The 26,488-nt window shown below is 39.2% G+C and overlaps 2 long non-coding RNA genes across 2 annotated transcripts; both read right to left on the bottom strand.

The window, feature by feature from the left end:
* Nucleotides 1–1,586: 1,586 nt before the first annotated feature.
* LOC149911649 (uncharacterized) lies at nucleotides 1,587–6,776 on the bottom strand. Its single transcript, XR_016463064.1, has 4 exons — nucleotides 6,712–6,776; nucleotides 5,986–6,105; nucleotides 3,951–4,095; nucleotides 1,587–1,716 (listed from the first exon to the last, which is right to left on the bottom strand). It is a non-coding gene; the product is annotated as an uncharacterized LOC149911649 (long non-coding RNA).
* Nucleotides 6,777–15,559: 8,783 nt separating this feature from the next.
* On the bottom strand, nucleotides 15,560–24,564 carry LOC149911648 (uncharacterized). The gene is made up of 4 exons (XR_016463067.1): nucleotides 24,500–24,564; nucleotides 23,774–23,893; nucleotides 17,895–18,039; nucleotides 15,560–15,660 (listed from the first exon to the last, which is right to left on the bottom strand). It is a non-coding gene; the product is annotated as an uncharacterized LOC149911648 (long non-coding RNA).
* Nucleotides 24,565–26,488: the final 1,924 nt, after the last annotated feature.

Raw genomic sequence — 26,488 nt, 5'->3', positions numbered from 1 at the left:
CTCCCAGTCAGTTTTCTCAACACATCTACTGGTGTGGATGAAGCAAGCAAAGGCAACAAGAAAAGCAAATACAATTATACTAGCAAGCAGGAGTATCATTTATTATAGATGATAATCACATGTTGGTTTGTCACTAGGTGTGTTTAATCAACAACTTTCTTTCTGAAATAAGAGTGAAGATAAAAGAAAAGTTCAAATAGGATTCCTACATGTCTCGTTTTCATTAAAGATTAGATCTGCTACAACACGATGAACTGAGGATAATATAATGTAACGTCCAAACACTTTTTTTCAAGTAATGTTAACACTGAATGAAAGGTATACAGGCTTCAATGAAATTAGGCAGTTGAGGCCTAGTTGAATGCTATTTGTTGTTGAATGGTATTTGTGACAGTGTTGAAAGAAATGGCTGATGTTATTGTAAAGTTACTGTCTGTCATCTATGAAAAACGGTGTTCTGCACAGGTCTGTGAGTGTTAGAAATGGGCTTTCTTGAAGAGCTGTCTTTATGGAAAAGGAGGCATTGCTTGCAAACTGGTAAATTGGGAAAAAAAAAAAAAAAGTAACATTTCTGATTTCCAATTTAGTTATTAGAAAATCCCCATCATCTCTCTTTATATTATATGAATACTCCATGGTGTCCTTGGGATGACAAGATGCCTGTACTGCTATTTAGATATGCACAAATACAACAAATCCATGGGCAGATCTTTCCCCTACTGCATTTTTTTAATGTATTTCTTTATTGCTAAACTAAAAGGAAAATAATAGTAGAAAAAATTCAATCACCTTAATCAGCACATGCAAGTCTTAAAAATCTTTTTCTTGCTCTGTAATACTGAAAAGACCTGATGGGAAATGTTACCTTCCAAATTTTGCTCTGTGTATATGCATTTCCTATTTAAACCCTCACTCAGCAAGAGAAGGAAAAACACTTCTCAGTTTCAGTGTAAGTGCCCCATGGAATTTTCTACAGGAAAAATATCACTTTAGATCTGTCAGACAATAACATTTTATTACCTCAAGGATGTTATCTGAACCTGAGGTCTAATATCTAAATGAACTGCAGTTCAGATTATTTGAGATTTAGCAGAAAGACAGAGGGATGGAAAGTTTCATAGAAAGATTCTATGGGGAGAAGTCTCATTCATTTATTGTGGATAAATATGATGAAAAGGTATTCATATACCAAGTTTTAATAACTGTATGGTTAACAGGAGGAACAGTAGACAGCTTTGAGCAGTAGCTGACATACAGAACAGGAGAGTTGGAAGAGTAATATTTCCAAGAAGATTAATTTAATTTAAAGGCAGAATGTTTTTTGGCTATTGGAAAGTTCTCTGTTGTGTTGAGCAAAAGGATAGATATACTGGCTGAAAATAAACCTGTAAAAGTGAGGTAATGCATTTACTAAAACAACAATAATTGCTATATCAGGATGGATCATATATTAAAGGCAATAAAACTCTGATTAATAGCTGTCAGGTTATTTCTTTATTTTCTCAAATATTTATTTGAGCGCAACATACTATAAATACTTTAAAGAAAATGTTTATCTTATATTTGTACATGATTGCACTCAGTAATACATGGAAGAGCAGCCACTGAAGTGGGAGGATCATAAGCCCAATGTATGTGAAGAGAGAGAGCAATAAATTTGATTCTTCTCAGCATTTTTCTGTTACAGGTTTTGAGAAACTTGTTAGATTTTAGTACCTGCAAATGTAAATGAAACCAACATAAAATACCATACATAACCTTATTACTTTAAATAACATAGAAAATATGGATTGGAAGACTCGTGTGCATGTTCTTTTTTTCTGTCTTAGACCTGAATAAAGCTGTAAAGAAGAAATTAATGCTCTAGTAAGTCACTGTCAACTCTTGCAAGTCCATTTGGGAGAAAATTTGACACTCCATTTTTTTTTTCTTGTTGTCCTTCTATCTCCTACTCTCCTTTCTGTGTATGTTTATTATTTGCCTCATTTCTGTGAAAACAAATCAGGCTCCATTAATAAAAGCAAAAACTGTTTAAGGCCATCCATCTTACTCTTTCTCCTCAAAGGTTTGCTGCCACTTGTTCTATCACAGAGGACTGCAAAACTTTTTTGCTCCACATTGTTACCCTCTAAAGATAAAATGAATAAATTACTTAAGATGATGTTGAAAGACTCTTAATGGTGCATTTATGATCATAACATACGTATTTGTGAGACCTAAGGATTTTTATTCATTCTATTTTTGTTCAATGTAAAATCAAGATTAACTTCTTAGATTTTCTGGACATCCTCGTTGTATAAATTTAATTTTTTACTCCTTTTCCTTGTACAACTTCTGAAATCTGACAGTAAGAACATTTTTATTTTTGTCTCAAACCTCTTTTTTATTCTTTGTCCATCTATTTTTTTTTTCCCCCTATGATGCTTCTTATAACTTTACCAATTACTTTGTGTTCCATTTCATTACGTTATTTATTTTTGCTTTTTCTTTAGGGCAGGATATGTCTACTGCTATGCATCTGCACAGTTCCTACAATGGAGCTTTGATCCTGGTTGGATTGCTTAAGTGCCATTAACATAAACGTGGTTAACAAAAATAGTAGTTTCAGCTTAGTATTTTTCATGCTAAATCAGGTTCAAAACTAGAAGAATAAAAGTTTTTTTGTAAGAAACATAAACATCCATGTTGATTTCATAAGTGAAACTGATTCTGTTTTTGAAGAGCGGAAGAAATTTAAATAATTCACCTGAAAGCAAAGTTCACTTCTGTTTCTATATTCTCAGAAGTGAATCATCAGATTAAACTAGCATGCCACAGTTTAGTGGTAAACCTCTAACACTACCAAATCTACATATGTAGATTTTGCTTTAATGTCACAGGCAACAGAATGTAATCAACTAACAAACAAAACAAGCAAACAGAAAATTCACATCCAAATAAACCAGAAAGAGGAGTTTATAGACACTCTACAGAACTGTTAGCTGTGCTATGCTTTTCAAAAGCTGGAATTTGTCCTACAGACATCTCAGAAGTTGCACATCTGTCCAAGAAGAATCATTGCACTTTATTTCTACTGTACATGTTTATCTTATATCTTATTCTTCATTACTGTTATGTACTATGCAAAATACATAAAGAAAAAAAGCAGTAATCAAACTATACATACTGTGAGCAGGGCTTTGTGAAGGCTGCAGTACTGTACAGAAGAAAGCCTTGAACAGATCTATCTCAAATTCAGGGTAATAATACATTTATTTCCTACCCACATTGCTCATGTAATCCACCAACTATTTTAGGAACGCCTAGATTCTTAAAAATACAGAAATTAAAGTGATTTCCTGATCAACCCTTACAGAAAGACACAAGTTTAAACATGAAAGCAACTATGAATGCTTTGGAGAGAAAAAAATAGAATGTAATGTTAATAATCCCTGTAATGTTAATAAGCTAAATAACAGTTTCAAAGTTTAGTATCTTGATGCTTTACGGAGCTCCCATAAAATGGCTCTGAGCCTTCCCTTTCTAATGATTTTGCACACCCACGCAACTTGCTCTGTGGGGATGGAAGATAACAGGATTTAGATCCTTGACACACTGCAATTGATTTAACAATAAATATTGTCCATCCTAGTTTTGGGTTACTATAAGATGAAAGCAAAAATGTATATACTGATCTACTGGTTTTCTTTTAAAAAACATTCATCTGATGCTGAAGGCTAATTCTGTAAAGCTGAAACTTAAATCCCAGCAGAAACAGGTTCCCAGATATTAAAAACAAACAAACAAACAAAAAAAAAAAAATCATAAAAGTATGTATAATGAAATCTTTAGGCATGTGACAAACTTTGTTTTATATATTATATGATTTCAGAACATCTGTCACACACACTCACAAACTTTCCTTAGAAGGAGAAGCAGAAGTTTAGATGATGATAAAGTTATGTTCTTACCACATTAGACGGTTCCAATTTCTTCCTTCTAGCAAGGTCAGTGATATTATTGCCATTGTAGTTGATGCTCTCCATACAGCCTTTGAAATTTTTTTCTGCTGTTAGAACTTGGCTTCCCAGAAAAAGGCATGCCTCCAAAGGTTATCTTTGAATGTATCAGAAAATGAAAGACAGTTACTGGAGGACAAGGGCTTAGAATTTTTGCTTACTAGAAAAAGAAAGTATCAAACAAGTACTGGAAAAGTAGGAAAAAGTCTATGATGAAGTCATGACTGCAAATATTTTTGGTGGTAAATTGTATCTATTATTAGGTTTTCCCAAATACAGAGAAAATATGTATCACAGTTACATATAGACTGTAACGAAGAGAAGGTCTCTAAAAGGAATGCACTTTTAAATGCTTGGCAGAGCAAAATGTCAGTATTGTTAAGAAACAAGAATTTGTTGGCCAAAGAATGTGCTGTCTGTCTGATCTTGGAGAAGAAAAGTCTGCCTTTCTTTACAAACCTGAATGCAGAAAGTTTGAGAAGTAAAGGTGCCCAGTAAAACCTATTTCAATATGTAGACTGAAACAAACATTAAAATAAAAAAAAATCTACTAAATCAAAAGGGAAGAAGGAAAGTGTTGCTTTATGTAGAACATCCATCAGTTTGGTAGAGTGTCAGAAGTGAGAAGTGGTTGGTGGCAAGTAAGTATTATTCATTCTTTGTCATATATTAAAATAAAGGATGTTTTATTTTCTTTCATGTACCAAACCGTAATACCAAACAGTTCCATTTGTCTTAAATACTCTATACAACTGCAGATAATTACAGCAACATAAAAACCAGCATTATGACATACCTAGAGGGATTAGTTTGACTTGTGTTTGGTTCCCAGGTCCCAAGATGCCAGTATCTGGGAAAGTGGCAAATGGAAATTCAACTGTGCAGAGGAACAGGAAAAAACCCTATATCTGTATATCAGCAATACAGAAATAATTGATAAAATGCTCAGGAAACAAGCTGTGTTTAACCAGCACTGTCCAATCCAGCCTGTTGCAGGGTCCACGACAGCAGTGAGAGGAAAGAGCAGCAGACAAGACTCCTCTGGCTTGTACCATGGTATTAGTTCTAGCACGTTCTGCTAGAAGTTCTGCATTTGAAGTTACATTAGCAAGCCTGATGTGCTTGGCAACAGCACAACATCTCACTCCATATGTAACGTATTTTCTGTGGCAAAGAACTTCTTTGTTCATAACTCACGGACTTTTGATTTCCATGCATCTCATGGGCCTGAGATAAAAGACAATTTAAAAGGAAAGAAAGAAAAAAAAAAGGGGGGGGGGGATGCTATGATGGTAATGTTTAATATTCGTGTGGGGGGTGAAAGGTGTACTTGAGTTGCCTAAGCACAAGCTTCTACTGCTATTGGTGATACCTGGGGTAGTGTGCCTTAGTAACCTCTGCTTTCTGCTTGAGGAGGTATGCATCTCTATAAATTCTCTGCCATTTCTGCCAACACCATGGGAGTGCTACAGATATCTAGGGGATATATGTATATAAGCTGCTCATTCAGTTTACGTGTTTGTCTTTTTCTTGGATGAGAAATAGTTGCTGTTTATTATTTCCTTAAATGCAACACAAGCATTTACTCATAATATCCAAGCTGAGAACACCGTTCTTGTAACTGCTTATGAAAATCATAGATACAGAAATCAAAAGAAACTGTTTCAATCTGCTTGCATTTAAGGAAATAGGAAGTCTCTTTCCACCCTTGCGCATATTTAAGACTGTTTTCTGACAAACTGCTAGCTAAAGGCTTCAGTCTTTCTTTTTGTGCTTACTCCCTCAATGGAATAGCTGAGCTTTTGTAACTGTCCCTACTTTGAAGTTTTCTAGTGGATCCAGGTTGGTTTAAGTATCCTCTATTCCTCACTTCTGTCTTTTCTACCATTTTCTTCAAAAAGGAGCATGTTAAGAACATAAATTTCTATTCTGTTAAGAGTCTTCTCCTGCAGTTAGCTGGTTAGTAAATAATACTTTGCTCACTCACCTCACTCAACCTGCTGGCCACATTCTTTTTAATGCATCCCAGGATACCATTGGCCTTCTTGACCACAAGGCCACATTGCTGGTTTGTGGTCACCCTGCTGTCTACAGGGACACCCAGGCCCTGTTTGTAAGAGAATGTGATTGACTTCACTTCTTCCAGCAAAAAAAGAGAAGCAGGTCTAAGACATCTGTTTATCTCCAATTTAAACAACTTAATTTAGGTAGAATTATGTGTTTTACAGCTATTCACGTTGCTGTGAAAAGAAGCGCGGCTATACGAATAAGAAGTCGCGCGGCTCTGCCCTCGCAACTCCCCCCGCCCCGCGCACGGAGGCGGCCCCCAGCCGCAGCCCCCAGCCGCAGCCCCCAGCCGCTCCCCCCCTCGCGCAGCGCCACTCCGAGGTGCCGCCTGCCGCAGCGACGGCGGCGGGGAGCCCTCGCGCCCAGAGGCGGCCTTCCCGGGGTCTGCCCTCTCCGCCCCCCTCCCACCTACCTGAGGGCAGCCGGCATCCGTCCGCGCAGCGGCGCACAGCCGGTGGCACCGCGCGCACAGCCTGCCTGCCTGCCTGCCGCCCTCCCTCGGACGAGGGTCCCCTTAGACGAAAGCACAGCCCCAGCCCGGCCGCTACCGCGAGGGACCGCGCCCGCGGCCGGAGCCCGGGGGCCGCGAGGAGGGAGGGCTGAGCGCCCGGTGACAGGTGAGGACGGCCCCCGCGCCGCTCCCTACCTCGCGCCGCTCTCCTCGCAGCCGGCGGCTCGCTTACCCTCGACCGCCGCCGCCCCCTCGCTCCGTTCCCCCGCCCTAACGCGGAGTTCAACGCGACCCCGCTAGCCGCGAGGCCCCGCCCCCCGCCCCGCACTGACGGCTCTCTCCGCCAATAGCGAAGAAGACGGCCGTCCTCGAGCTCCGCCCTCACCTCCTTCGACCAATAGGAGCTATCCGTGGTGCTGCCCCTCCGCCTTCCCGGCAGGCTCGGTTGGCTCGCAGCTGCCGAGCAACGGGCGCGGGGCTGCGGGTGGGGCCGCTGAGGGCGGTGGCCGGGCCCCCGCTGCGGGCCGGGGTTGGTGCCGCGGGATTGTGCCCGGGGCTTCTCGTTCGGGAGCTTTCGCCTCATAGATGGACGTTTTTTGTTCCCCTCCCCTTTTTCCCTCTTGGCTCAGCCATCAGGAGGATGGAAATATCTCCCGCACTCTCAAAGCTGTAATCTCGGCTTGCAGAAATGATAACTGGTATGTGAAGATGTTTCTAATTTTTTTGTTTCTTCACTTGTTTGTGAACCTAGGGTAGGGAGAAAGAACTGAAGTAACCTGCAGTGAGATTCTATCACTTTTGTAACTCCTTAAGCATAGTCAAGAATGTATGTTTGTGAACTACTTTATTAAGATAGTCCTGGTGGAGTATACTTTATATCACTGGGAGTCCAGGATTTTCTGAACAGTTCTTAAATCAGAGTCTAGCAATAGCAAAGTTGAATTACATGTACACTGTACAGTTAGGTTGTTGGTAATAAGCAGAGCTTGTGCATCTCAACAGCTGCAGCTATACAAGCTATACATTTGTCAAGTAAGCTCAGTATGAGTGGAGTATCAGCTTTATTAATTCAAGTCATTCTCATAATCTTATCCATACATAATGTTTGTGTTCTTAATACCTTAACCAAGTGAGTGAAAAGTTTCCAGCTAATCTGTTTAGCTTCCAGGCAAGTGATTCCACATGTTAAATTTGCTGCTTCCTCCTTTCTCCCATTCCCTGGTCTCTTAGGTCAGTGTTCGTTCTCTTATGTCCTCTATTAAGGAATAGGTTTAGTTCTGCTACATATTAATGCCATGCCTACAGATAAATTATCCTTACATCTCAAACTGAATAGCTGCTGCTTGACGTTTTTTTTTTCCTTCTAGGCTAGGAAGTCTCTGTATGGCATGCCAGCAACGTTTTGTTGCAACGTTCTTAAAAGAAGAAATCTTTTACAGCGTGCAAGTTCTTTAAGATATGGTGATGCATTGGGGTTTAACCCAGCAGATCACTGAGCGTCACGTGGCTGTTCATTCACTGCCCCCATCTCAGTGAGATGGAGAGGAGAAATGAGGGAAAAAATGAGATAGAGAAAAAGAAAAGCATAATAATTATGGCATGTATATCTACATATACACACAGATACTTGTAATCTAGATTTATAACAACGGATGCGCAAGCAATTGCTCATCTCCTCTTGAGGTCTTGAAACAGTAAACGTTCGGTGCAGAAAGTCTATACCAAATTAACTTGAAAAACGGATGCTTTCCAGCTTCAGGTGAGACAATTATTCATTGATCTTTTGTACATTTCAAGTGTGCAAAAACTCACCTCTGGAAGACTGATATTTGTAGATAAAATTGATATGGCTTACTGGGCTCTGTTAGTGGCTCTTAGATGTAGTAAATTTCATGTTGTTAATGATCTTCTGCATATGGAAGTTCTACTTCTGCTGAATTTACCTGTCATTAACAGCTTGCTGCATTGTGAAATCATTAAATAGCAGCCTTTAACATATTTAACTCTGGTTTTTGAAAAGCTGAACTTCCTAATTGGGACTCATACATGTATGAAGCCTTGGTGTCTGGTGCTGACTTGAGAATAAAACTTCAGTTATTACTTACAGGGCCTGCCTTACAGCATAAGATCACATGGCAGTGCCTTCTGCTTTCAGTATTTTACCAGTGCTGTGGTACAACTGGGTCTGGTTAATACCTGTTCAGATACAAGACAGAGTAAGGAAAATGTGTTTATTATTTCAGATCAGCCCTTTTTTACAAGGCATCGATTGGTTACTTGGTGGTGAATGTTGGGTTCTATTGCAGATGTGATGCCATCCATGCAGTAATGGATAGAAATACATTAAAGGAGCAGCATAACAATTTATTTCACAGGGCAAAGGTCAAGAGAGTGCTGATTCCATATTACAAATCTAACAAAACTGAAGTGGCAGAAGCATTCTTTGAAGGCTTAAGCAGATGAGGGATGTTCATTTTTCTGTTACAAAACCTAAATCAGAGAGCATTGAAATCTGTTGAATTTTGGAATAGTTGAGAGTAAGAATGTGAATTCTGTTTGTAACAGAAAAAAACTTGTTCTCATTCCATCCCTCTACTACTCGCATCTGCTCCACATGTCGAAGTAGGAAAAGAGTCATTTGTTGCTCCGTTAATTGCAAAACTGTATTTGTCAGACACCAATTCTGAATCAGCTCTCATACCTGTTACCGTGCTTTCGATAACAAGACTGCAGTTGGGGTTGGTTTGTAGGGAGGCTAGATGAATTGAAAGGGAGTGGATTGGGATAGTATAGCTGCTGGACAGAAACACCTATTTTAAAAGATGATCATCCTATGAAGTATGCCAGTTTTCCCACCTTGTGTATGTGACCTGAGGAGCTATGTTAAGATAAGCTTAAGATAATGGCAGGACAAGGGGAAATGGCTTTAAGTTGAGGGAGGGAGGATTTAGGTTGAGTATCAGGGGAAGTTCTTTACAGAGTGAATGGTGAGGTGCTGGAACAGGCTGCCCAGAGAGGCTGTGGACACCCCTCTTCCTGGAGGTGTTCAAGGCCAGTTGGATGAGGTCCTGGGCAGCCTGGTCTAATATTTAATAGGGAGGTTGGTGGCCCTGCATATGGTGGAGGGGTTGGAGCTTCATGATCTTTGAGGGTCCCTTCCAACCCAAGCCATTCTATGATTTTCTGATTCTAAGCTCAAATGCTAGTGTCTTGGGAATCAAAGCAGAGTTTCTCTTTGCCATCCCTATTTACAGTTGCTTAACTAGGATCTGTAGTATCAGAAAGAAACCTGGGATATAATTGGAGTAAATGCAATTAAATTCTTCTGTAAAATAGTCAATTTAAAACCCTTTATGTCTTGAGCGATCATGGAAAGAGTGACATAAAATGATTATTTAACGGATGTATTTGGGATCTCTGCTTGATTACTATAAAAAGATTCCTTCATAAGACATTGTATGGAGTTGGCTGATATTTGCTGAAATACTCCTGTTGAAACTTTCTGGTGTGGAATATTGCTTCCAGTATTTCATCATACCTTTAAAAACTTACGAAGTTTCAATCTACAAGTTTTGGACTCCTTCATAGTGCTTTTCTGTAGCCATTTGAAGTATTACTTCTGCCTTTCAGTCTTGCACTGAGACTTCATTTGGTGGTCTCATTCTCTACTGATCTAATTTTCTCAAATTAGAAAAGCATCCGGCTGAAGTCGCTCTTTCTCGGCATGCGAGAGAGACGAGACCGCTGCTGAAGGCACACAGCGGCATTCGGGGAGAACCGCGATTTCTCGGCCAGCAACTGCAAACTCACCGAAGCGGTAAACAGAGAGTGGCGCCGTCCACCCACGAGAGCGAAATAGCGAAATTGCTATGCCGAGAACGTGCGATTTCAGAATACTGCATTTCCTGAAAACAGGGGGTTTTTTCTCCGCAGGAAAGAATCCACATCTCTCGACTTTCTGTAACGTCCTCTCTGAAAGCACAATGTGTGTCTCTCCTGGAACTTCTAGCTGCCTTATTAGAGGGGCTTTTCCCTTCCACTCTGTTCGTCACAGAATGCTGAAGTGTAGCATCGGAAAAACAGAGAAAAACGAAATGTCCCTAGGAATAAACGGAAAGGCATAAGAATGAGAGAGAAGCGTAGTGCAGAATGCATGGACACAAGGAGAAGACAAGAACCGCTCCTTTGCGATGTGCGCAGAAGAAGCCGCTCGTCCGAGAAAAGCATCCGGCTGAAGTCGCCCTTTCTCGGCATGCGAGAGAGACGAGACCGCTGCTGAAGGCACAAAGCGGCATTCGGGGAGAACCGCGATTTAACGGCCAGCAACTGCAAACTCTCCGTAGAGATAATGTCATTGGATTGGAGAAATGTGGTATTTCGGGGAGATAATGTCCTAATTTGGGGAGAAGATGCCGTTCTGTGAGGGGGAAGCATGCATTTCTGAGAGAAAATCTCCTATTTAGGGTGAAAGTGTCATCTTGCTAACGAACTTCGTGGAGAAATTATGAGGTATTTTTATGAAACCTGGTATTCCCTTGAAAGAGTATATCTGTGATCATATGCCATATTTCTGGGAGGGAACATCTGATGTGGGGGGGAGAAGGTGATGTATGTGTGAGAAAGCTGGTGTTTCTGGGAGAAAATGTCAGGTATTGGTGAGGAAACAGATGCTAGAGAGGAAAAAGGGAGAGAAGTGGTTTCTCCCCTTTGGGAGAGAAGTGGTATTTCTGGGAGAAAATGCCCCAAATCGGGGAGTAAGTGTCATCCTGAGGCGTGTCATGGAGTAGATTTGGGAGGAAATGGAGGTGTTTCACAGAGTAGCGGCACTTCTGGGAGAAAATGTCCTCAGTGGGAAAGACAATGTCCTCTTGAGGGAAGAAAACAGGTCTTTCTTACAGCAAATGTCATCCAATTGGGAGAAAATCTCCTCTCTTGGGGAGAAAAGTGGTCTTTCTGAGAGAAGGTGTCCTCTTCTTGGCTGCAAGTGTCCCAGTTGGCATTGTCATGGAGGCTTTTTGGGGAGAAAGCGTGTGGCAGTTGTAAGAGAAGGGGTATTTCTGGGAGCAAATCTCCTCTTTTTGGAAGAGAAGGTGAAATTTCCAAGGGAAAAGTGGCATTTCTGGGAGGAAATGACATAGCTGGGGGAGAAAAGTGGGAACCGGTGGGAAAGAAGATCTTGTACTGGAGAGCAACGGTGGTCTTTTTGGTGTGCCAAGTGGTCTCTTGGGGAGACAACGTGGTAAATAGGGGAGACAATGTCCTCTGGAGGAGTGTCAAGTAGTATTTGGGAGAGCAAACGTCAGGTATTTCTCGGAAACCGGCTGTTTCTGGGAGATAGTAGCAGACTTGGTTGGAAAATGACAGGTGTTTGTGAGAAAGCTGGTATTTTGGGAAAAAAAGGCCGTTTTTTAAAGAATAAGCTGGCATTTCTGGGAGAATATGTCCCATCTTTGGGAGAAAACGGGTGTATGTGGGAGAAAATGTCGTGTATTTGGGAGAAAGCTGGTGTATGTGGGAGAAAAGGCCATTGTGATGGGAGTCAGTGTGATCTTGAGGAGTGGAAAGCAGTATTCTTGAGATGAAACGTGAGGTATTTCTAAGAGTCCTGGTATTTCTGGGAGAAAATGTCTTGTTTTGTTTTATTGTTTTTAATATTTATATATTTTTTATGTTGCAATTTCAAGGAAACACTTCGATAGAAATTGCTTTTAATTCTTTTGGCATACATAGAAGATGTGAAAATGCACATCATATTTTCACATGAATGTAGTAACACAAAAAAAGTTCAAAGCAGTAACTGATACACTCAATTATAAAAGCTGCCCTTCCTGTGCAAGAAATGTAACTCAGCCCTTGGGCTAGATGCCATTCTGTGTCATTGATGTAAACCTGGCGGACGGTACAAATACTCTGAATTTAAAATGGCATGACTAAAAATGGAGTCTTTCCTCTAGCTTTTAAGTTTTAAGAAACATAAAATATGTACGTATGCTTGGCAACTTTTCCTTTCATTATATACAAAAGTGACTCTCTCTAAAATAACTGTCAAACTAAGAGGGACTGTCAGAAACCTATCACAGGAGGTAATCTATTTGCTCAGGTTGCTGAAGAGCAATGAAAAAGTAGATATTGAGTTTCAGTTTTCAGCACATACATTAAAGTCCCATGCCTGTAATTAGGTCTCCTACCTTCCAAATAGAATTTTAAAAAAGTTTGATACATGATTATTTTAAATTATTTTTCTATAATTGGTTAGTGGTATTGTGGAACACATATTTAAGGATTAATGATGAGAAAGATTAGAAATCCAAAAAGTGTAAAATTCCATGCAAACTCAATTAAGTTTCAAGGACATTTCCATCAGAAAGAATGGAAATGAAGAAAGAACGGAGCCCCCAGGCTGGTTGTTGAGTGAGAATTACTGCTTACCCAGCATCCGTTTGCTTCATCAAATGTCCCCCATCTGCTCACAGAAACCTCTCTAAGATGCTTTTCTGAAGAATATTTGGCAGCATGTTTCCCAGGGCTGATGCCTAGGGGAGAGGGTTACATGGAGACTTACTGTCTATCTTGATGGCAAACCCCTCCTAAGTAGGAATCCAGAGCTGGTGACTCACTTTGTAGTCTTGTATAGGTCTGGGGCAAGACAACATTATGGCAGTGGGGAGATATTCATGGTCAGGCTGGACAGGCCTCTGAGGTCTCTGACCTCTGTGGGTGTCCCTGTTCATTACTGGGGAACTGGACTCAATGGTCTGTAAGAGTCCCTTCCAACTCAAAAAAAAATTCTATGATTCTATGATTCTATGAATATTCCTGGTTTTATTACAAGTACAAATACTGATAAAGCCTACATTCAAATTGTTTATTCCTTGCTTTTGGAGAAGCTAAAACACTAGCACTAAGAGTTTTAATCAACGTAGATAATAGCTTGTCAGTTGTTATGCACAGTGGTACGTGCACCCAGTTTGAAATTTCAGTGCCATTAATGTTTTTAATTTTTTAAGTGATATGACACAGTACATGCAATCAACAATAACGAACATACCATGGTTCAGGACCCCTGATCTCTCAGCTAGTAATTTAAAATATTTTCATGTGTAGAGACAAGACAAGTATTATGTCCTAAATGGAGTCTAGGTCCCCAGCACTATTTCTCTCTCTATTTGATCCCTAAAAACAACTGTTCTCTTGCCAAAGATTTTGCATCGTTAAATCTCCTTTCTGAAACAATGAATATTGTGTAGTTGCAGGCCACTTTTTCAAACCTGTGGACATTCCCTTTGCTTCTACTTCTTTAAGCAACCTGCAGTTGCAATACACTTTTGCAGTACAGTCTTGAACCTCTTTATTCCTTGTTTTTCAGTCACCATGGGCTGTGTCTGTGCTGTCTTTGTAACCAGGACCAGGGAATGACCTCTTTTCTCCCAGTCAGTTTTCTCAACACATCTACTGGTGTGGATGAAGCAAGCAAAGGCAACAAGAAAAGCAAATACAATTATACTAGCAAGCAGGAGTATCATTTATTATAGATGATAATCACATGTTGGTTTGTCACTAGGTGTGTTTAATCAACAACTTTCTTTTTGAAATAAGAGTGAAGATAAAAGAAAAGTTCAAATAGGATTCCTACATGTCTCGTTTTCATTAAAGATTAGATCTGCTACAACACGATGAACTGAGGATAATATAATGTAACGTCCAAACACTTTTTTTCAAGTAATGTTAACACTGAATGAAAGGTATACAGGCTTCAATGAGATTAGGCAGTTGAGGCCTAGTTGAATGCTATTTGTTGTTGAATGGTATTTGTGACAGTGTTGAAAGAAATGGCTGATGTTATTGTAAAGTTACTGTCTGTCATCTATGAAAAACGGTGTTCTGCACAGGTCTGTGAGTGTTAGAAATGGGCTTTCTTGAAGAGCTGTCTTTATGGAAAAGGAGGCATTGCTTGCAAACTGGTAAATTGGGAAAAAAAAAAAAAAAAAAAGTAACATTTCTGATTTCCAATTTAGTTATTAGAAAATCCCCATCATCTCTCTTTATATTATATGAATACTCCATGGTGTCCTTGGGATGACAAGATGCCTGTACTGCTATTTAGATATGCACAAATACAACAAATCCATGGGCAGATCTTTCCCCTACTGCATTTTTTTAATGTATTTCTTTATTGCTAAACTAAAAGGAAAATAATAGTAGAAAAAATTCAATCACCTTAATCAGCACATGCAAGTCTGAAAAATCTTTTTCTTGCTCTGTAATACTGAAAAGACCTGATGGGAAATGTTACCTTCCAAATTTTGCTCTGTGTATATGCATTTCCTATTTAAACCCTCACTCAGCAAGAGAAGGAAAAACACTTCTCAGTTTCAGTGTAAGTGCCCCATGGAATTTTCTACAGGAAAAATATCACTTTAGATCTGTCAGACAATAACATTTTATTACCTCAAGGATGTTATCTGAACCTGAGGTCTAATATCTAAATGAACTGCAGTTCAGATTATTTGAGATTTAGCAGAAAGACAGAGGGATGGAAAGTTTCATAGAAAGATTCTATGGGGAGAAGTCTCATTCATTTATTGTGGATAAATATGATGAAAAGGTATTCATATACCAAGTTTTAATAACTGTATGGTTAACAGGAGGAACAGTAGACAGCTTTGAGCAGTAGCTGACATACAGAACAGGAGAGTTGGAAGAGTAATATTTCCAAGAAGATTAATTTAATTTAAAGGCAGAATGTTTTTTGGCTATTGGAAAGTTCTCTGTTGTGTTGAGCAAAAGGATAGATATACTGGCTGAAAATAAACCTGTAAAAGTGAGGTAATGCATTTACTAAAACAACAATAATTGCTATATCAGGATGGATCATATATTAAAGGCAATAAAACTCTGATTAATAGCTGTCAGGTTATTTCTTTATTTTCTCAAATATTTATTTGAGCGCAACATACTATAAATACTTTAAAGAAAATGTTTATCTTATATTTGTACATGATTGCACTCAGTAATACATGGAAGAGCAGCCACTGAAGTGGGAGGATCATAAGCCCAATGTATGTGAAGAGAGAGAGCAATAAATTTGATTCTTCTCAGCATTTTTCTGTTACAGGTTTTGAGAAACTTGTTAGATTTTAGTACCTGCAAATGTAAATGAAACCAACATAAAATACCATACATAACCTTATTACTTTAAATAACATAGAAAATATGGATTGGAAGACTCGTGTGCATGTTCTTTTTTTCTGTCTTAGACCTGAATAAAGCTGTAAAGAAGAAATTAATGCTCTAGTAAGTCACTGTCAACTCTTGCAAGTCCATTTGGGAGAAAATTTGACACTCCATTTTTTTTTTCTTGTTGTCCTTCTATCTCCTACTCTCCTTTCTGTGTATGTTTATTATTTGCCTCATTTCTGTGAAAACAAATCAGGCTCCATTAATAAAAGCAAAAACTGTTTAAGGCCATCCATCTTACTCTTTCTCCTCAAAGGTTTGCTGCCACTTGTTCTATCACAGAGGACTGCAAAACTTTTTTGCTCCACATTGTTACCCTCTAAAGATAAAATGAATAAATTACTTAAGATGATGTTGAAAGACTCTTAATGGTGCATTTATGATCATAACATACGTATTTGTGAGACCTAAGGATTTTTATTCATTCTATTTTTGTTCAATGTAAAATCAAGATTAACTTCTTAGATTTTCTGGACATCCTCGTTGTATAAATTTAATTTTTTACTCCTTTTCCTTGTACAACTTCTGAAATCTGACAGTAAGAACATTTTTATTTTTGTCTCAAACCTCTTTTTTATTCTTTGTCCATCTATTTTTTTTTTCCCCCTATGATGCTTCTTATAACTTTACCAATTACTTTGTGTTCCATTTCATTACGTTATTTATTTTTGCTTTTTCTTTAGGGCAGGATATGTCTACTGCTATGCATCTGCACAGTTCCTACAATGGAGCTTTGATCCTGGTTGGATTGCTTAAGTGCCATTAACATAAACGTGGTTAACAAAAATAGTAGTTTCAGCTTAGTATTTTTCATGCTAAATCAGGTTCAAAACTAGAAGAATAAAAGTTTTTTTGTAAGAAACATAAACATCCATGTTGATTTCATAAGTGAAACTGATTCTGTTTTTGAAGAGCGGAAGAAATTTAAATAATTCATCTGAAAGCAAAGTTCACTTCTGTTTTTATATTCTCAGAAGTGAATCATCAGATTAAACTAGCATGCCACAGTTTAGTGGTAAACCTCTAACACTACCAAATCTACATATGTAGATTTTGCTTTAATGTCACAGGCAACAGAATGTAATCAACTAACAAACAAAACAAGCAAACAGAAAATTCACATCCAAATAAACCAGAAAGAGGAGTTTATAGACACTCTACAGAACTGTTAGCTGTGCTATGCTTTTCAAAAGCTGGAATTTGTCCTACAGACATCTCAGAAGTTGCACATCTGTCCAAGAAGAATCATTGCACTTTATTTCTACTGTACATGTTTATCTTATATCTTATTCTTCATTACTGTTATGTACTATGCAAAATACATAAAGAAAAAAAGCAGTAATCAAACTATACATACTGTGAGCAGGGCTTTGTGAAGGCTGCAGTACTGTACAGAAGAAAGCCTTGAACAGATCTATCTCAAATTCAGGGTAATAATACATTTATTTCCTACCCACATTGCTCATGTAATCCACCAACTATTTTAGGAACGCCTAGATTCTTAAAAATACAGAAATTAAAGTGATTTCCTGATCAACCCTTACAGAAAGACACAAGTTTAAACATGAAAGCAACTATGAATGCTTTGGAGAGAAAAAAATAGAATGTAATGTTAATAATCCCTGTAATGTTAATAAGCTAAATAACAGTTTCAAAGTTTAGTATCTTGATGCTTTACGGAGCTCCCATAAAATGGCTCTGAGCCTTCCCTTTCTAATGATTTTGCACACCCATGCAACTTGCTCTGTGGGGATGGAAGATAACAGGATTTAGATCCTTGACACACTGCAATTGATTTAACAATAAATATTGTCCATCCTAGTTTTGGGTTACTATAAGATGAAAGCAAAAATGTATATACTGATCTACTGGTTTTCTTTTAAAAAACATTCATCTGATGCTGAAGGCTAATTCTGTAAAGCTGAAACTTAAATCCCAGCAGAAACAGGTTCCCAGATATTAAAAACAGACAAACAAACAAACAAAAAAAAATCATAAAAGTATGTATAATGAAATCTTTAGGCATGTGACAAACTTTGTTTTATATATTATATGATTTCAGAACATCTGTCACACACACTCACAAACTTTCCTTAGAAGGAGAAGCAGAAGTTTAGATGATGATAAAGTTATGTTCTTACCACATTAGACGGTTCCAATTTCTTCCTTCTAGCAAGGTCAGTGATATTATTGCCATTGTAGTTGATGCTCTCCATACAGCCTTTGAAATTTTTTTCTGCTGGTAGAACTTGGCTTCCCAGAAAAAGGCATGCCTCCAAAGGTTATCTTTGAATGTATCAGAAAATGAAAGACAGTTACTGGAGGACAAGGGCTTAGAATTTTTGCTTACTAGAAAAAGAAAGTATCAAACAAGTACTGGAAAAGTAGGAAAAAGTTAAGTTTCAAGGACATTTCCATCAGAAAGAATGGAAATGAAGAAAGAACGGAGCCCCCAGGCTGGTTGTTGAGTGAGAATTACTGCTTACCCAGCATCCGTTTGCTTCATCAAATGTCCCCCATCTGCTCACAGAAACCTCTCTAAGATGCTTTTCTGAAGAATATTTGGCAGCATGTTTCCCAGGGCTGATGCCTAGGGGAGAGGGTTACATGGAGACTTGCTGTCTATCTTGATGGCAAACCCCTCCTAAGTAGGAATCCAGAGCTGGTGACTCACTTTGTAGTCTTGTATAGGTCTGGGGCAAGACAACATTATGGCAGTGGGGAGATATTCATGGTCAGGCTGGACAGGCCTCTGAGGTCTCTGACCTCTGTGGGTGTCCCTGTTCATTACTGGGGAACTGGACTCAATGGTCTGTAAGAGTCCCTTCCAACTCAAAAAAAAATTCTATGATTCTATGATTCTATGAATATTCCTGGTTTTATTACAAGTACAAATACTGATAAAGCCTACATTCAAATTGTTTATTCCTTGCTTTTGGAGAAGCTAAAACACTAGCACTAAGAGTTTTAATCAACGTAGATAATAGCTTGTCAGTTGTTATGCACAGTGGTACGTGCACCCAGTTTGAAATTTCAGTGCCATTAATGTTTTTAATTTTTTAAGTGATATGACACAGTACATGCAATCAACAATAACGAACATACCATGGTTCAGGACCCCTGATCTCTCAGCTAGTAATTTAAAATATTTTCATGTGTAGAGACAAGACAAGTATTATGTCCTAAATGGAGTCTAGGTCCCCAGCACTATTTCTCTCTCTATTTGATCCCTAAAAACAACTGTTCTCTTGCCAAAGATATTGCATCGTTAAATCTCCTTTCTGAAACAATGAATATTGTGTAGTTGCAGGCCACTTTTTCAAACCTGTGGACATTCCCTTTGCTTCTACTTCTTTAAGCAACCTGCAGTTGCAATACACTTTTGCAGTACAGTCTTGAACCTCTTTATTCCTTGTTTTTCAGTCACCATGGGCTGTGTCTGTGCTGTCTTTGTAACCAGGACCAGGGAATGACCTCTTTTCTCCCAGTCAGTTTTCTCAACACATCTACTGGTGTGGATGAAGCAAGCAAAGGCAACAAGAAAAGCAAATACAATTATACTAGCAAGCAGGAGTATCATTTATTATAGATGATAATCACATGTTGGTTTGTCACTAGGTGTGTTTAATCAACAACTTTCTTTTTGAAATAAGAGTGAAGATAAAAGAAAAGTTCAAATAGGATTCCTACATGTCTCGTTTTCATTAAAGATTAGATCTGCTACAACACGATGAACTGAGGATAATATAATGTAACGTCCAAACACTTTTTTTCAAGTAATGTTAACACTGAATGAAAGGTATACAGGCTTCAATGAGATTAGGCAGTTGAGGCCTAGTTGAATGCTATTTGTTGTTGAATGGTATTTGTGACAGTGTTGAAAGAAATGGCTGATGTTATTGTAAAGTTACTGTCTGTCATCTATGAAAAACGGTGTTCTGCACAGGTCTGTGAGTGTTAGAAATGGGCTTTCTTGAAGAGCTGTCTTTATGGAAAAGGAGGCATTGCTTGCAAACTGGTAAATTGGGAAAAAAAAAAAAAAAAAAAAGTAACATTTCTGATTTCCAATTTAGTTATTAGAAAATCCCCATCATCTCTCTTTATATTATATGAATACTCCATGGTGTCCTTGGGATGACAAGATGCCTGTACTGCTATTTAGATATGCACAAATACAACAAATCCATGGGCAGATCTTTCCCCTACTGCATTTTTTTAATGTATTTCTTTATTGCTAAACTAAAAGGAAAATAATAGTAGAAAAAATTCAATCACCTTAATCAGCACATGCAAGTCTGAAAAATCTTTTTCTTGCTCTGTAATACTGAAAAGACCTGATGGGAAATGTTACCTTCCAAATTTTGCTCTGTGTATATGCATTTCCTATTTAAACCCTCACTCAGCAAGAGAAGGAAAAACACTTCTCAGTTTCAGTGTAAGTGCCCCATGGAATTTTCTACAGGAAAAATATCACTTTAGATCTGTCAGACAATAACATTTTATTACCTCAAGGATGTTATCTGAACCTGAGGTCTAATATCTAAATGAACTGCAGTTCAGATTATTTGAGATTTAGCAGAAAGACAGAGGGATGGAAAGTTTCATAGAAAGATTCTATGGGGAGAAGTCTCATTCATTTATTGTGGATAAATATGATGAAAAGGTATTCATATACCAAGTTTTAATAACTGTATGGTTAACAGGAGGAACAGTAGACAGCTTTGAGCAGTAGCTGACATACAGAACAGGAGAGTTGGAAGAGTAATATTTCCAAGAAGATTAATTTAATTTAAAGGCAGAATGTTTTTTGGCTATTGGAAAGTTCTCTGTTGTGTTGAGCAAAAGGATAGATATACTGGCTGAAAATAAACCTGTAAAAGTGAGGTAATGCATTTACTAAAACAACAATAATTGCTATATCAGGATGGATCATATATTAAAGGCAATAAAACTCTGATTAATAGCTGTCAGGTTATTTCTTTATTTTCTCAAATATTTATTTGAGCGCAACATACTATAAATACTTTAAAGAAAATGTTTATCTTATATTTGTACATGATTGCACTCAGTAATACATGGAAGAGCAGCCACTGAAGTGGGAGGATCATAAGCCCAATGTATGTGAAGAGAGAGAGCAATAAATTTGATTCTTCTCAGCATTTTTCTGTTACAGGTTTTGAGAAACTTGTTAGATTTTAGTACCTGCAAATGTAAATGAAACCAACATAAAATACCATACATAACCTTATTACTTTAAATAACATAGAAAATATGGATTGGAAGACTCGTGTGCATGTTCTTTTTTTCTGTCTTAGACCTGAATAAAGCCGTAAAGAAGAAATTAATGCTCTAGTAAGTCACTGTCAACTCTTGCAAGTCCATTTGGGAGAAAATTTGACACTCCATTTTTTTTTTCTTGTTGTCCTTCTATCTCCTACTCTCCTTTCTGTGTATGTTTATTATTTGCCTCATTTCTGTGAAAACAAATCAGGCTCCATTAATAAAAGCAAAAACTGTTTAAGGCCATCCATCTTACTCTTTCTCCTCAAAGGTTTGCTGCCACTTGTTCTATCACAGAGGACTGCAAAACTTTTTTGCTCCACATTGTTACCCTCTAAAGATAAAATGAATAAATTACTTAAGATGATGTTGAAAGACTCTTAATGGTGCATTTATGATCATAACATACGTATTTGTGAGACCTAAGGATTTTTATTCATTCTATTTTTGTTCAATGTAAAATCAAGATTAACTTCTTAGATTTTCTGGACATCCTCGTTGTATAAATTTAATTTTTTACTCCTTTTCCTTGTACAACTTCTGAAATCTGACAGTAAGAACATTTTTATTTTTGTCTCAAACCTCTTTTTTATTCTTTGTCCATCTATTTTTTTTTTCCCCCTATGATGCTTCTTATAACTTTACCAATTACTTTGTGTTCCATTTCATTACGTTATTTATTTTTGCTTTTTCTTTAGGGCAGGATATGTCTACTGCTATGCATCTGCACAGTTCCTACAATGGAGCTTTGATCCTGGTTGGATTGCTTAAGTGCCATTAACATAAACGTGGTTAACAAAAATAGTAGTTTCAGCTTAGTATTTTTCATGCTAAATCAGGTTCAAAACTAGAAGAATAAAAGTTTTTTTGTAAGAAACATAAACATCCATGTTGATTTCATAAGTGAAACTGATTCTGTTTTTGAAGAGCGGAAGAAATTTAAATAATTCATGAAAAAGTCTATGATGAAGTCATGACTGCAAATATTTTTGGTGGTAAATTGTATCTATTATTAGGTTTTCCCAAATACAGAGAAAATATGTATCACAGTTACATATAGACTGTAACGAAGAGAAGGTCTCTAAAAGGAATGCACTTTTAAATGCTTGGCAGAGCAAAATGTCAGTATTGTTAAGAAACAAGAATTTGTTGGCCAAAGAATGTGCTGTCTGTCTGATCTTGGAGAAGAAAAGTCTGCCTTTCTTTACAAACCTGAATGCAGAAAGTTTGAGAAGTAAAGGTGCCCAGTAAAACCTATTTCAATATGTAGACTGAAACAAACATTAAAATAAAAAAAAATCTACTAAATCAAAAGGGAAGAAGGAAAGTGTTGCTTTATGTAGAACATCCATCAGTTTGGTAGAGTGTCAGAAGTGAGAAGTGGTTGGTGGCAAGTAAGTATTATTCATTCTTTGTCATATATTAAAATAAAGGATGTTTTATTTTCTTTCATGTACCAAACCGTAATACCAAACAGTTCCATTTGTCTTAAATACTCTATACAACTGCAGATAATTACAGCAACATAAAAACCAGCATTATGACATACCTAGAGGGATTAGTTTGACTTGTGTTTGGTTCCCAGGTCCCAAGATGCCAGTATCTGGGAAAGTGGCAAATGGAAATTCAACTGTGCAGAGGAACAGGAAAAAACCCTATATCTGTATATCAGCAATACAGAAATAATTGATAAAATGCTCAGGAAACAAGCTGTGTTTAACCAGCACTGTCCAATCCAGCCTGTTGCAGGGTCCACGACAGCAGTGAGAGGAAAGAGCAGCAGACAAGACTCCTCTGGCTTGTACCATGGTATTAGTTCTAGCACGTTCTGCTAGAAGTTCTGCATTTGAAGTTACATTAGCAAGCCTGATGTGCTTGGCAACAGCACAACATCTCACTCCATATGTAACGTATTTTCTGTGGCAAAGAACTTCTTTGTTCATAACTCACGGACTTTTGATTTCCATGCATCTCATGGGCCTGAGATAAAAGACAATTTAAAAGGAAAGAAAGAAAAAAAAAAGGGGGGGGGGGATGCTATGATGGTAATGTTTAATATTCGTGTGGGGGGTGAAAGGTGTACTTGAGTTGCCTAAGCACAAGCTTCTACTGCTATTGGTGATACCTGGGGTAGTGTGCCTTAGTAACCTCTGCTTTCTGCTTGAGGAGGTATGCATCTCTATAAATTCTCTGCCATTTCTGCCAACACCATGGGAGTGCTACAGATATCTAGGGGATATATGTATATAAGCTGCTCATTCAGTTTACGTGTTTGTCTTTTTCTTGGATGAGAAATAGTTGCTGTTTATTATTTCCTTAAATGCAACACAAGCATTTACTCATAATATCCAATCTGAGAACACCGTTCTTGTAACTGCTTATGAAAATCATAGATACAGAAATCAAAAGAAACTGTTTCAATCTGCTTGCATTTAAGGAAATAGGAAGTCTCTTTCCACCCTTGCGCATATTTAAGACTGTTTTCTGACAAACTGCTAGCTAAAGGCTTCAGTCTTTCTTTTTGTGCTTACTCCCTCAATGGAATAGCTGAGCTTTTGTAACTGTCCCTACTTTGAAGTTTTCTAGTGGATCCAGGTTGGTTTAAGTATCCTCTATTCCTCACTTCTGTCTTTTCTACCATTTTCTTCAAAAAGGAGCATGTTAAGAACATAAATTTCTATTCTGTTAAGAGTCTTCTCCTGCAGTTAGCTGGTTAGTAAATAATACTTTGCTCACTCACCTCACTCAACCTGCTGGCCACATTCTTTTTAATGCATCCCAGGATACCATTGGCCTTCTTGACCACAAGGCCACATTGCTGGTTTGTGGTCACCCTGCTGTCTACAGGGACACCCAGGCCCTGTTTGTAAGAGAATGTGATTGACTTCACTTCTTCCAGCAAAAAAAGAGAAGCAGGTCTAAGACATCTGTTTATCTCCAATTTAAACAACTTAATTTAGGTAGAATTATGTGTTTTACAGCTATTCACGTTGCTGTGAAAAGAAGCGCGGCTATACGAATAAGAAGTCGCGCGGCTCTGCCCTCGCAACTCCCCCCGCCCCGCGCACGGAGGCGGCCCCCAGCCGCAGCCCCCAGCCGCAGCCCCCAGCCGCTCCCCCCCTCGCGCAGCGCCACTCCGAGGTGCCGCCTGCCGCAGCGACGGCGGCGGGGAGCCCTCGCGCCCAGAGGCGGCCTTCCCGGGGTCTGCCCTCTCCGCCCCCCTCCCACCTACCTGAGGGCAGCCGGCATCCGTCCGCGCAGCGGCGCACAGCCGGTGGCACCGCGCGCACAGCCTGCCTGCCTGCCTGCCGCCCTCCCTCGGACGAGGGTCCCCTTAGACGAAAGCACAGCCCCAGCCCGGCCGCTACCGCGAGGGACCGCGCCCGCGGCCGGAGCCCGGGGGCCGCGAGGAGGGAGGGCTGAGCGCCCGGTGACAGGTGAGGACGGCCCCCGCGCCGCTCCCTACCTCGCGCCGCTCTCCTCGCAGCCGGCGGCTCGCTTACCCTCGACCGCCGCCGCCCCCTCGCTCCGTTCCCCCGCCCTAACGCGGAGTTCAACGCGACCCCGCTAGCCGCGAGGCCCCGCCCCCCGCCCCGCACTGACGGCTCTCTCCGCCAATAGCGAAGAAGACGGCCGTCCTCGAGCTCCGCCCTCACCTCCTTCGACCAATAGGAGCTATCCGTGGTGCTGCCCCTCCGCCTTCCCGGCAGGCTCGGTTGGCTCGCAGCTGCCGAGCAACGGGCGCGGGGCTGCGGGTGGGGCCGCTGAGGGCGGTGGCCGGGCCCCCGCTGCGGGCCGGGGTTGGTGCCGCGGGATTGTGCCCGGGGCTTCTCGTTCGGGAGCTTTCGCCTCATAGATGGACGTTTTTTGTTCCCCTCCCCTTTTTCCCTCTTGGCTCAGCCATCAGGAGGATGGAAATATCTCCCGCACTCTCAAAGCTGTAATCTCGGCTTGCAGAAATGATAACTGGTATGTGAAGATGTTTCTAATTTTTTTGTTTCTTCACTTGTTTGTGAACCTAGGGTAGGGAGAAAGAACTGAAGTAACCTGCAGTGAGATTCTATCACTTTTGTAACTCCTTAAGCATAGTCAAGAATGTATGTTTGTGAACTACTTTATTAAGATAGTCCTGGTGGAGTATACTTTATATCACTGGGAGTCCAGGATTTTCTGAACAGTTCTTAAATCAGAGTCTAGCAATAGCAAAGTTGAATTACATGTACACTGTACAGTTAGGTTGTTGGTAATAAGCAGAGCTTGTGCATCTCAACAGCTGCAGCTATACAAGCTATACATTTGTCAAGTAAGCTCAGTATGAGTGGAGTATCAGCTTTATTAATTCAAGTCATTCTCATAATCTTATCCATACATAATGTTTGTGTTCTTAATACCTTAACCAAGTGAGTGAAAAGTTTCCAGCTAATCTGTTTAGCTTCCAGGCAAGTGATTCCACATGTTAAATTTGCTGCTTCCTCCTTTCTCCCATTCCCTGGTCTCTTAGGTCAGTGTTCGTTCTCTTATGTCCTCTATTAAGGAATAGGTTTAGTTCTGCTACATATTAATGCCATGCCTACAGATAAATTATCCTTACATCTCAAACTGAATAGCTGCTGCTTGACGTTTTTTTTTTCCTTCTAGGCTAGGAAGTCTCTGTATGGCATGCCAGCAACGTTTTGTTGCAACGTTCTTAAAAGAAGAAATCTTTTACAGCGTGCAAGTTCTTTAAGATATGGTGATGCATTGGGGTTTAACCCAGCAGATCACTGAGCGTCACGTGGCTGTTCATTCACTGCCCCCATCTCAGTGAGATGGAGAGGAGAAATGAGGGAAAAAATGAGATAGAGAAAAAGAAAAGCATAATAATTATGGCATGTATATCTACATATACACACAGATACTTGTAATCTAGATTTATAACAACGGATGCGCAAGCAATTGCTCATCTCCTCTTGAGGTCTTGAAACAGTAAACGTTCGGTGCAGAAAGTCTATACCAAATTAACTTGAAAAACGGATGCTTTCCAGCTTCAGGTGAGACAATTATTCATTGATCTTTTGTACATTTCAAGTGTGCAAAAACTCACCTCTGGAAGACTGATATTTGTAGATAAAATTGATATGGCTTACTGGGCTCTGTTAGTGGCTCTTAGATGTAGTAAATTTCATGTTGTTAATGATCTTCTGCATATGGAAGTTCTACTTCTGCTGAATTTACCTGTCATTAACAGCTTGCTGCATTGTGAAATCATTAAATAGCAGCCTTTAACATATTTAACTCTGGTTTTTGAAAAGCTGAACTTCCTAATTGGGACTCATACATGTATGAAGCCTTGGTGTCTGGTGCTGACTTGAGAATAAAACTTCAGTTATTACTTACAGGGCCTGCCTTACAGCATAAGATCACATGGCAGTGCCTTCTGCTTTCAGTATTTTACCAGTGCTGTGGTACAACTGGG

The sequence above is a fragment of the Phasianus colchicus genome, unplaced genomic scaffold, assembly GCF_987193195.1.
Source record: "Phasianus colchicus unplaced genomic scaffold, bPhaCol1.hap1.1 HAP1_SCAFFOLD_62, whole genome shotgun sequence".
Classification (NCBI taxonomy): domain Eukaryota; kingdom Metazoa; phylum Chordata; class Aves; order Galliformes; family Phasianidae; genus Phasianus; species Phasianus colchicus.
The sequence above is the reverse complement of the archived record's forward strand: the minus strand, read 5'-3'. Positions and strand labels throughout refer to the sequence as shown.